This window comes from Megalobrama amblycephala, linkage group LG14, assembly GCF_018812025.1.
Source record: "Megalobrama amblycephala isolate DHTTF-2021 linkage group LG14, ASM1881202v1, whole genome shotgun sequence".
NCBI lineage: Eukaryota > Metazoa > Chordata > Actinopteri > Cypriniformes > Xenocyprididae > Megalobrama > Megalobrama amblycephala.
Genome location: NC_063057.1, coordinates 27,398,264 through 27,411,443, shown reverse-complemented (window position 1 = coordinate 27,411,443; position 13,180 = coordinate 27,398,264). Strand labels below are relative to the sequence as shown.

Genomic DNA, 13,180 nt, shown 5'->3' with positions numbered 1-13,180 from the left:
TTTCATGCACAAAATTACATTTTGAAATACATTTGAATTGATAGTCACTGTTATACAAAGAACATATAATAATATCACAGATAGAATCTGATCTGTATAAAAACTTAATTAAAAGCATTATTTTCTATTGTCACATTTCATTTTGTTTGAATTATAAATATTACAATGTTCACCTGCTTACGAATATATCAAAAATGTATTTTATTTCCAATTTGCATAGGCGGGAATGAGGGAAAATAAGAAATGTCAGAAATTAAAGGGTTAGTTCACCCAAAAATGAAATTTAGATACATTTAGATAAAATAAACTTAGAGAGAAGCATTTTACTTAATATGTGCTCTATATGATATTGCATATTCATTGTATTTGGACATGTGCTTCAATATTAAATGTATAAATCATTTAAAGCCCTTTGAAGCTGCACTAAAACTGTAATTTTGACCTTAAACAGCATTAGTTGATAGATTTTTTTTTTCCTTGTGGACAAATTTGCCATGTATTGTGCCTGACAGATCTCAAATTAATCAATATTGAATCAAAGGCAATCAAATCGCAAGCTTCTAAATCAAAATCAAATCCAGTTGTGAAATTTGTGTCAATGCTCAGCCATAGTGTTCTTTTTTTACTTTAAGCAAATGTTGTTTTTTCCATTTACTTTCTGCACCAGAATGCTTCGTTTACATGCCAAAATCACAATATCTCATGGGAGATGATGCCTTCAGACCCTCCTACAACAATTTACTTTGGAAACATTTGATCTTCTTCACCTCTTTTGAGCAGGTATGATATTGCAAGTGAAAGGGTCCATGTGCACTTTTTATTGACACTTTGATGGAATAAGAGGGTTTTGACCACCAAAACAGTATTTGAATTACTTGTGAATATAACATGAACATAAATGACTCTAGTGAAAGTCTGTACATGAAAAGTATACATTTTTTATAATACAAATGATCTTTCTTTTCTTTTTTTTCTGTTTAATTCTCAACTAATTTTTTTTTTTTTTGCTGTTGTGGGGGATATGTGGTATCTTCTTCTTTTTTTACCATTTACCACAAAATTCCTCAATTACACCATTAGCTTGCATATGAAATCTTTATCTAGCTCTCATTGAAGTATAAGTGCGAGACATCACTGTCGTTGTCAGAGCGCGATCAGACATCACCAAGCGAGTGCTGAATGCAGTTGGACATAGTGGTGTTTTTGAGGTAAAAAATGATATAAATACTGTTCGGTTTCTTGTACAAACCGATCGTTTCGTGTCTTAGGACATCAATGTGTCGTCACGAGCCGCAGGGTTTAATTTGGATTCGTCTGTGCATGTTTATTGACTCTTATAGATTGTGTTCCCATTGACTCGCATTATTTGACTGAGAGACGGCAACGGTTGGAGTTAAAAATCATCATTTGTGTTCTACTGAAGAAACAAAGTCACCTACATCTTGGATGCCCTGGGTGAACTATCCCTTTAAGAAGGCTACTGCATAAAAAAGACATTTATAGTTTGTTAAATTCCATACGCTTATGTCTACGGAAGCTGCAACAATAACCCTTTCAATTATAATTTGACAAAGTGTTTTATTCATATCAGATACATTGTGTATGAAACAATAAAGTTTACTCTATTCTTCTCCCAGTTCACCGGCCACATTTTATGTATTTCAGGGAAGATTTCATAAATGTCGAGTTTATTCTCAACATTTTATCTCGACTTTTTTCTCGAAATTTAACGAGTTTTTTCTCGTAATTTAATGAGTTTATTCTCAACATTTTATCTCGACTTTTTTCTCGAAATTTAACGAGTTTTTTCTCGTAATTTAATGAGTTTATTCTCAACATTTTATCTCGACTTTTTTCTTGAAATTTAATGGTTTTTTTCTCGTAATTTAATGAGTTTATTCTCAACATTTTATCTCGACTTTTTTCTTGTGTTGTTATTGTCATTATTATTAATGTTATCTATTATTATTACTGATATTACTATTGCCATCAACACAACTTATCATCACCATCTTTAGTATCATAATTGTTATTATTACTGTTATTATTATTACTGATATTACTGTTGCCGTCATCACAAAATATTATCATTATTATTATTATACATGCTATTACTATTAACATACTTCTACTATTACCCATTTGTCATTTCTGCTTATTTTTCATTGCTGTTACTATCACTGCTGTTTTATTGTTGTTTTTTGTGTTTTGTTGTTGTGTTTTATGTTGTAAGTTTTGCACTCCTAATAATAATAAAAGAAGCGTGTTAAGATTGAGTGCAGTGCATGTCCACAGCAGGTTTTTCACCTTGGAAGAATGCACATCCTCATTGTCATGTTGAAAAAAGCCCAACAATGCAGGGAATGAGGAAAGGGTAACATCTTCTGTTTCAAGTTTGTGTATTAAATTACACAGTGGTGTGGGAATTCATGACAGCATTGATAAAGCACAACTCCCTCACACCTTCAGCACTCATACATCCCTATATAAGAGCTTTACTACCACTGAACTTTACTGTGGGAACCAGGCACTTTTCACTGTACTCCTCCTCTAGCAACACCACAACATTATGGATGCTGTTAGATCCAAAATGAATGATTTGGTCAATCAATTTTTCCCCAAAGCGTTTCAAACGTAAAGCGAGTTCCCTTTCACATGATTTATATATATATAAATAAATCATGTGTGTATTTTCACATGATTTATATATAAATGATTGGAGGCAGTTTAGCCTAGTCTATACCATAACTTAAAAATATTTTGAGGTTTTTATCATTTCATGGATTATATTCCTTGTGAAATCTGATCACTTTGCGCTGAGGACATGATAAAATTGGATGCATATATCAATAAAAAGGTGTAAAATACAAAATAGTATTTTTAATGTCTATTATCTCTGTTTAAGTGATAAAGAAGACCTAAATATACAATTTAAGCCATTTCTTAAAAATATGTAACTCATTTTAGAGAAAATATGTGTAAATAAATCATTGAGACAGTAAAAGTCACTGTATAACAGGAATGACCCAATAATAATAATAATATCTTGGCAAAAGGATGTTGCAAAAAGTGTTTATTAAAAGGGTGCCAATAATGATGGCCAGTACATTTGGACAAAAGCATTTATTTCATAATGTGATTTAACTAACAGCTCTATTAGACAATTCTGCAGTGGCACCATCACTTTCTGACATGGAAAACAAGGAAGGCTTTGACAAAGAAATTTTATCTTCAACAAGGAAGTTTCATCTTTAACAATGATTGCTTTTGTCTTATCTTCTAAAATCTTTGTACAGGAAAGGAGACAAGTAATGTAATCTGTTTCTGTAGAAATTATAAAAACAATATGTGTAACATACCCAATAATTGGGTGTATGTATATATATATATATATATATGTATGTATATGGCTCTTTATAGAAACTGTAGTGCTTGGATTTGAGATTTGAGGGAGTTAAAGGGAGCTGAAGACAAGTGCACATCAAAAACCAAGTAACATGAAGACTGTGGCTTTTCTTTGTTTTAGTTTCTTATGTTCTAGGTGAATTGTTTTACTTTTATTATACAGCAGCTATTACTTAGTTTTGTTTTTACACCCATAATTTGGACAATCCCATCTATAAAAAATGGACATCTTAATATGACTCTTCCTTGAATTTAACAGGCCCTTCACTAAACAGAAAAGCATGAGAAGTTGTATTGAACTGTCTCATATAGTAACAATTACCTCTTGATTTACCCTCTTGTCTAAGAATTCAGTTTGTGTGTGTAACAGGTGCACACTCTGTAGCAGCCCGAGTGACAGTTTGGAAACTAAACCTTTGAAAGATGTTTATGAATATCTCTGGAAGAACAACAAATGCATTGCCTCCGAGACAATCGAGGTGGACTTCCTACAAGAAATGCAGAACGGCAGTCTGCAGGCAGAGCGATACGTCAGCTTCACCATGCAAGACATAAACTACATATAGGCCGATACTCAAGTTATAAAAAATATTCAGACTTAATTCTCAATCAATTCTTTTTTTACGGTAAGAAAAAAACAAAACAAAATAAACTAAGACTTTAAAATGTCCAAATGCTTATTGAAGATGCTTTATTCTCCCATTTCCACAGCGTGAGCCAACCATTCAGCCAACTCCAGCTATGATGAAGTATCTGTCGTTCTACAGAAACCTGATGAAAGATGATCCGCTGTACTTTGCTGTGGGTCTTCTGCCCTGCGAAAGACTCTGGGGGTGGCTGGCTGAAAACCTCAACACACCTCCAACTACTGCGTACTACTTTTGGAAGGTGGAGAATATGGGCGGCCATCCTGAGAAGCACTACAGAGCTCTGCTGAACAAGTATCTGAACACGCCTAAAGAAGTTGTGAAGGCCAATGCTATATTCTGTGCACAGATGCAAAATGAGCATGATTTCTTCTTCTCATCTTGAGTGGTTGATGGCTGGCTAGTGGTTATGAAGTCTTTCTACAATTATAAATGGAAATGTGATACAAATATGAAAAAAAAATTCTTTGCATGACCCTCATGAAATTAATCAGAAATCCTATTAATGGTTATTCAGGGCATTTATTCTGTATTTTTCAGGTGATCTTTGATTGAAGTTTGTAGGATAATCAAATTCAAGTTTTGTTTCATTAAAACTGTAGGGAAGGTGTGGGGATGGAGACCAGGATGGTTGAAAACTGTTTGCTTTAAGTGCACTATGTATCTGAAACTTCAATATTATTTCTACACATTTATCTGCTACAATTAAAATTGTTTTGAAATCTGCAACTTGTACTTAAAATGTGAAAGTAAATGGGAATCACAGTCTTACCAATCAACCAGTCAAGTTTGGAGGCATATATATTGAGTTCGCTCAGCACAATCTCTACCATGTTTGAACATGGAGGAACGTCACAACTCTAAACAGCTGCAGCTACAGCAGTGTTTCCTTTAATAAAATATAAATGTTAATTTTCCTTTTATACAGTATTGACTTTTCCCAGAAAATGTTTGCCCTACAGTTGAAATCTGTATCTAAAAAGCTCAGTGTGATACACAAGCACTCAGCTAGACAAAACTGACATACTTCTATAGTATTGAAAGCAGTAGGTGTCAACAAAAAGCTTAAAAAAGGTAAAAACAACAACAACAACAAAACATTACATTTGTAAATAACATATTTCCATGGCCTCGCCCACTTTGTTGCATGTTCCTGGGGGCGTGTTTTGCAGGGTTTAGGATGTCACCAACCTGTTGTAGTCCAAACCGGTCGTTTTTGTTGGCATTAAAATGCCTTAACTTTAAAAGACAATATCTCAATGAACCACCCCTTTAATATAACTCCTATTGTGCTCATCAGAAAGAAGAAATTCATATAAACCTAGGATGGCTTGAGGGTGAGTAAAGTTTGGGCTCATTTTTATTTGAAAGTGAACTAATCCTTTAACAGCCGGTGTTCACTAATGCGCAATAATCACTTAATTAATAACTTAATTATCTCATTAACTGTAACACTGCTTTAGTGTTACTTAGGCTGTGTCTGAAATCGCCCCCCATACCCTTAAATAGGGCACTATTTGAGGGGACAGCCATTTATAGTGGTGTCCAAAACCATAGTGGATGTTACTGAGTGCACTCATTCAATCCCACAATGCATCACAACAAAGAGTGTACAACCGATGTACATTCAATGGCTAAAGAATAGGCTTGTTCCAGATGCATCACTGGTCCTTAACATACAGTGGGTACGGAAAGTATTCAGACCCCCTTAAATATTTCACTCTTTGTTATATTGCAGCCATTTGCTAAAATCATTTTTTTCCTCATTAATGTACACACAGCACCCCATATTGACAGAAAAACACAGAATTGTTGACATTTTTGCAGATTTATTAAAAAAGAAAAACTGAAATATCACATGGTCCTAAGTATTCAGACCCTTTGCTGTGACACTCATATATTTAACTCAGGTGCTGTCCATTTCTTCTGATCATCCTTGAGATGGTTCTACACCTTCATTTGAGTCCAGCTGTGTTTGATTATACTGATTGGACTTGATTAGGAAAGCCACACACCTGTCTATATAAGACCTTACAGCTCACAGTGCATGTCAGAGCAAATGAGAATCATGAGGTCAAAGGAACTGCCTGAAGAGCTCAGAGACAGAATTGTGGCAAGGCACAGATCTGGCCATGGTTACAAAAAAATTTCTGCTGCACTTAAGGTTCCTAAGAGCACAGTGGCCTCCATAATCCTTAAATGGAAGACGTTTGGGATGACCAGAACCCTTCCTAGAGCTGGCTGTCCGGCCAAACTGAGCTATCGGGGGAGAAGAGCCTTGGTGAGAGAGGTAAAGAAGAACCCAAAGATCACTGTGACTGAGCTTCAGAGATGCATTCAGGAGATGGGAGAAAGTTGTAGAAAGTCAACCATCACTGCAGCCCTCCACCAGTCAGGGCTTTATGGCAGAGTGGCCCGACGGAAGCCTCTCCTCAGTGCAAGACACACGAAAGCCCGCATGGAGTTTGCCAAGATGGTGAGAAATAAGATTCTCTGGTCTGATCAAGATCAAGATATAACTTTTTGGCCTTAATTGTAAGCAGTATGTGTGGAGAAAACCAGGCACTGCTCATCACCTGTCCAATACAGTCCCAACAGTGAAGCATGGTGGTGGCAGCATCATGCTGTGGGGGTGTTTTTCAGCTGCAGGGACAGGACGACTGGTTGCAATCGAGGGAAAGATGAATGCAGCCAAGTACAGGGATATCCTGGACGAAAACCTTCTCCAGAGTGCTCAGGACCTCAGACTGGGCCGAAGGTTTACCTTCCACCAAGACAATGACTCTAAGCACACAGCTAAAATAACGAAGGAGTGGCTTCACAACAACTCTGTGACTGTTCTTGAATGGCCCAGCCAGAGCCCTGACTTAAACCCAATTGAGCATCTCTGGAGAGAACTAAAAATGGCTGTCCACCAACGTTTACCATCCAACCTGACAGAACTGGAGAGGATCTGCAAGGAGGAATGGCAGAGGATCCCCAAATCCAGGTGTGAAAAACTTGTTGCATCTTTCCCAAAAAGACTCATGGCTGTATTAGATCAAAAGGGTGCTTCTACTAAATACTGAGCAAAGTGTCTGAATACTTAGGACTAGGGATGTGCAACGATTAATCGTGATTAATCGTTTGCAAAATAAAAGTCTGTGTTTACGTAATTTATGTGTGTGTTCTGTTTATAATAGTTATGTATATATAAATACAGACACATACATGTATATATTTAAGAAAAATGTTAATTTATATATATTTATATTTACATCATGTACTATAAAATATATATAAATATATATATGTACTTAAACATGCATATATTTTTTTAAATTTATACATGTATGTGTGTGTATTTATATATACATAACTATTATAAACAGAACACACACATATATTACGTAAACACAGACTTTTATTTTGTTAGCGATTAATCACGATTAATCGTTGCACATCCCTACTTAGGACCATGTGATATTTCAGTTTTTCTTTTTTAATAAATCTGCAAAAATGTCAACAATTCTGTGTTTTTCTGTCAATATGGGGTGCTGTGTGTACATTAATGAGGAAAAAAAATGAACTTAAATGATTTTAGCAAATGGCTGCAATATAACAAAGAGTGAAAAATTTAAGGGGGTCTGAATACTTTCCGTACCCACTGTATATTCAACAACAAACATATATAAAAAGTAACATAAAGTAACTTTATGAATGAAGGTGGAAAATTAAAGATATGTTGAAAAACATCTTAAATTTCAATGTAGTGAAACAGCTTGTAGCATTGCCACATAAGGGTGACATTTATACTCGTGTATGATTAACAAGAATGTGTGGTTGGTCATTTATTTTAATTGTCACCTTGTGCTCTGTTCCGTTGCTCCGGTGTGTGTGTGAGATCCCATGTGAACAAGCTCTCGCGAGATTTTGCGGTTCCCGCGCGGCCTTCATAACACGGAACTTTAAAGGTAGCCGGCTTACCGGCATCTGCAGCGTTTGTGCTCGCTCCCGACTGTGAACCGATTGTGGAATACTTACCGAACTGTTTCTTGTTGGAGTTTACTGCCGCCTCGCTTGTGGAGTTTTGTCTGGGTGTTTTTTGGACTTTGGACTGCTTTCCAGTGAGGATATTTTAACAGTTTCGGTCAATACATTGGATCTGCTCACGGACATTTATTCATTCATTCATGGACATTTTCCGGTGAGACTGATTCAATATCATACATACTAAAGTTGGACTTTCACTTTCGCATACACTTTTTTTTAACATTTTTTTCTGGTTGTATTGTGGGTCATGAGTTTTTCTAAATTGTATAATACACTTGGGTGATTGAAACAAATTTTTGTCTGTCTTTTTTTCATATTTTTTTCCTGAGGAACGAGCGGTTCCCTCAATTTAGTGTACGCTCTATTCGGAGTGTTACAAGCTGTCAGCAGGAGGTGCTGCAACACCCTCAGCAACCATAGTTCCTGCACCCATGGTATTACTTTTAACACTGTGTGTGGATAACACTGAGCTGTATTCATTTAACGCTGGGTATTTTGCTCTGTAGCCTTTGTCTGTTTATGTGGGTCAAGTATATCTTGAGGCTGCGGTCTGACATGCTGGTTTCATGTTCCTGCTGTTTGTCGAGATGTTTGGGGCACTTCCTTTAATGTAAAAGAAGAGCACACAAAGACCTTATAAAGGCCTCTTCTTACAGTCGGTGCACTGTAAACATAATTATAATAAAGAAAGAAGAAAGAAAAATCCTCAATTCAACTTTCTGGTTCAAAAGCTGCCTTAAATTAATAAAATCAAAGTGTCTGTACAAGACATTCCAACTCATTATTTGAAATATTGTCTAGTGTTGGATTGTCCACTGTAAGTGCAGGATAAATGTATGTGACAAAGTTGTTTCTATGACAGCTCAAGCTCTCCGATACACAATGTACCACATCAGTTTCCAAAGTCCTCACTTCATTTTATTCACTAATTGCTGATTTAGTGCACTCAACTGATATGCACTATAAGGGATTGGGTAATGAGTGAAAAAGAGAGTGATTTTGAACACAGCAACAGAGTCATCGAGGGTCAGTTCCTATGCTAGAGTCAGCCTCTACCTTAGAGTCACCCTACTCCTACTCCTACTCAACCTCTACCTTAGGGCTATTCAGAGTCAAAGAATCAACTCATTTGGAGTTGACTCCCTATCTCAATCCTCGTTTGCTGGCTTGAGTGATCTGCCGGATCAGGAAGCCCATTCTATCCACCATATTCATATGCCCCATTAGGCATTTGCACAATTCTCCCAACCACCATAGATAGATTCACAAATAATCTGCCTGATCTGCCTCATCTGCTCAGTGTACCCAAACACACGAATGAATGTGAGGATCATTGACTAGTAGTACGGGCACCATTTTCTCTCCTACAAATTATACACCCATTTCAAATCTTCTGTTTATGTCTAAAATACTAGAAAAAGTTGTCAGCTCAATTGTGCTCCCTCTTGCAAAAAATTGATATCTATGAACAATTTCAGTCTGGATTAAGGCCCCACCATAACACAATTTAATGTCCTTCGGATGAGACATTAAACCGAGGTCCTGAATCTCTGTGGTCGTTAAAAATCCCAGAATGTCCTCCAAAAAGAGTAGGGGTGTAACCCCAACATCATGGCCAAATTTTCCCATTGGCCTCTGTCCATCATGTCCTCTTAATCATCCCCATACACTGATTGGCTTCATCACTCTGTCTCCTCTCCACCAATAAGCTGGTGTGTGGTGGGCATTCTGGCACAATATGGCTGCTGTCGCATCATCCAGGAGGATGCTGCACATTGGTGGTGGTTGAGGAGATTCCCCCTTCTATATGTAAAGCACTTTGAGTGTCCAGAAAAGAGCTATATAAATGTAAGGAATTATTATTATTAATTATATCACAGAAACTGCACTTGTTAAAATTACAAATGACTTACTTCTAACTTCTGACCAAGGCTGTATCTCAAAACTAGTGTTACTTGATCTCAGTGCTGCATTCGACACTATAGATCATAAAATACTCCTAGACCGACTACAAAATTACACTGGTATTCGGGGACAGGCATTACGGTGGTTTAGGTCGTACCTTTCAGACCGTCACAATTTTGGGACAGTCTGACAGACAGGGACAAATCTAAGATAACGATAGTAAACTATGGAGTGCCACAAGGATCAGTGTTAGGCCCTTTGCTATTTTCAATATACATGCTGCCACTCTGCAATATTATAAGAAAACATGGAATTAGTTTCCACTGCTATGCCAATGATACTCTGTTATATATTTCATCACAATCAGATGAAATCTCTAAATTATCCAAGTTGACACACCAAGTTGAGTGTGTTAAATATATAAAACATTGGATGACCAGTAATTTTCTTCTATTAAATTCAGATAAGACTGAGGTATTACTTATTGGGCCAAAAACCTGTACACAGAATCTCTTAAGGCAGGAACACACCAAGCCGATGGCAACAAACTAGTGGTGACGAAAGCAGACTGTGGGGTTGGCTCACGTCGGCAGCGTCTGTATCCAAAGTTGCCCTGACACACCAAACCGACAGCCGATGGCCAAGTAACACGTCCGTTCTGTGCCTGCGTAAGATGTGATGCCTTTCCGTACCAGCAGGTGGCAGTAGCTGAACAGCCAATCAGAATGATCAGATGGGCCGACGAGCTTCAACATGTCGAAACGACCAGAAAAAAGCCAATGAGAAACAAACTTCAGCCGACGGTGTGGAACACACTGAGACAACTTAGTCAGCCGACAAACAAAAACTGCCCGACGGCCGACCGTTGGCTTGGTGTGGCCTTAAGACTACAATCTGCATTTAGAAGGATGTACTGTTACTCCATCCTCGACAGTTAAAGACCTGGGTGTTATATTAGACAGCAACTTGTCCTTTGAAAATCATATTTCACATATTTCATACGTTTTTAGTAACATATTACATATTTCATATTACAAAAACAGCCTTCTTCCACCTAAGAAACATTGCTAAGATACATAATGTTATCTGTTTCTGATGCAGAAAAGTTAGTTCATGCCTTCATGACGTCTCGACTAGATTACTGTAATGCATTATTAGCTGGTAGTCCTGCTTCCTCAATAAACAAGCTACAATTAGTACAAAATGCAGCTGCTAGAGTTCTTACCAGGTCAAGAAATTATGATCATATAACAGCAATTTTATCATCTCTACACTGGTTACCCATTAAGTTCCGTATCGATTATAAAGTATTGCTAATGACCTATAAGGCTCTAAATGGTTTAGCTCCTGTGTACTTAACTGATCTTCTATCACCCTACAATCCTTCCTCTTTAAGATAAAAAAACTCTGTGCTCCTAGTATATCTAAGTCCACTAAAGGAGAGAGAGCGTTTACACATTTAGCTCCTAAACTCTCAAAATTGTCTTCCTGATAATTTTCAGGCTCTGACTCAATCTCCCATTATAGCTAGGCTAATTATTTCCATTTGCTTTTCTGTTTTATCTCGGGATGCCCATCCTGAGGTAACTAGAGAGTACATCAGCTCCAGTTTAGATCCAGCCTCTTATGAAGACTTCAGATGCCTCAACACCTGAGAAGAGATGACCTCAATCCTTGCAAGCACTTCAAGTGCAGTTTATGCTGCAAGATGTTTAAATTGTGTACTATGGGAATGATGTCAAATTACGAATTAATTAGATTTTTAGATTGCATTTTTAGTATTATTTTCCATAAACCAGTTAAAGTGCATAATACTGTGTGTATGCTGCATCAAAGAGGCATGCTCACTCTGATGTAAACAACCCCAACATGGATGACAAGGACAACGACTGAAGGAGACGTCCTGAATGAAAATGCACATTCACCCTCTAAAGCCCAGGATACACTGCACAATTTTCATCTGTCCCAGACAAAAGATTGCCATCATTAAACAATTGTGGTAACATCTGTGATCGTGGCTCCTTATCGGCGGTATTATGGTCTTTTTGTTTACCATTAGCGCATGCTGATGACGTTTTATTCTTCTATAGAAATTTGCATCGTAGCCTACAGCACCAAATTATCACACTAACAGAAGGAGAAGACTCAGAGGTAACATAAACAACAATGCCTTTATTCACAGTTCAAAGAAGCAGCATGGTAAACAGGTGAGTATTGAATTCAAAGTAACAAGCTTGGGAATCGACAAGACCAGACAAAGGTGCTGTGTGAAGTGGCTGTGTATATAGGAGTCCTAATGAGCTTTTGCGGGTGATTAGTATTTGGGTGACAATGATCTAGTGGGCGGAGCTCACAGGTCTGGTGCTATGGATGGAACTTAGACTGTGACACTAATAGGCCTACATAAATACTTAAAAGACTTAATATGCTACTTATGTTTTAACATCTGTTTACACACATTTTACACTTTCATGTGGACCAAAATATGCCCTACGTATTGACAGACAATGTTCAGATTTTTTGTTCTTATTCTTTATTATAGTCGTTTACAGCTCTTTTGCACATCATTTGTTTAGTTTTTAATGTGTTGTTTTATTGAATTTAAATGTTTAGAGTCCTTTTTATTTTATGGAAAAAGTAATTAAACCTGTTAAAAAGGACAATTTCTTTGTAACTTTTTTGGGTCTCACTTTATATTAGGTGGCCTTACCTACTATGTACTTACATTTAAGTTAATAATTTAATAAAATGCACTTATTGTGTACATACATGTTTTTACATTGTACTTATAATTAAAAGAATACCTCCATCTAATTACTGTAATTATGTTTATAATTACACCATTGACCCATCCCTTACACCTTAACACACTCTTAAACCTACCTATACCACCAAACCTGTCTCTAATCTTACCCGTATTCCACCTCAATAGCAGCAAAAGTGATTTGCAATACATACATTGTACTTATTTTTTGATGTAAGAACATAGTAAAGGACACCTACTATAAAATGGGACCCTTTTTTTGTTTTTTAACTTAATTCAGTACCGTTCAGCAACTTTCATGACATTTCCTCTAGCAGCAGCTCTTCTAATCTGGTGACCACAATTGCAAACACAACTGCCAAGTTGCAAGTTTTGCACCATCAGCAAAACTGAATGCTGAGGTTTTTTGGGTTCTTCCTGTAGGTAT

General features: G+C 36.8%; 1 pseudogene; it reads left to right on the top strand.

The window, feature by feature from the left end:
* Window positions 1-3,734: 3,734 nt before the first annotated feature.
* LOC125246363 lies at window positions 3,735-5,113 on the top strand (annotated as a pseudogene).
* Window positions 5,114-13,180: the final 8,067 nt, after the last annotated feature.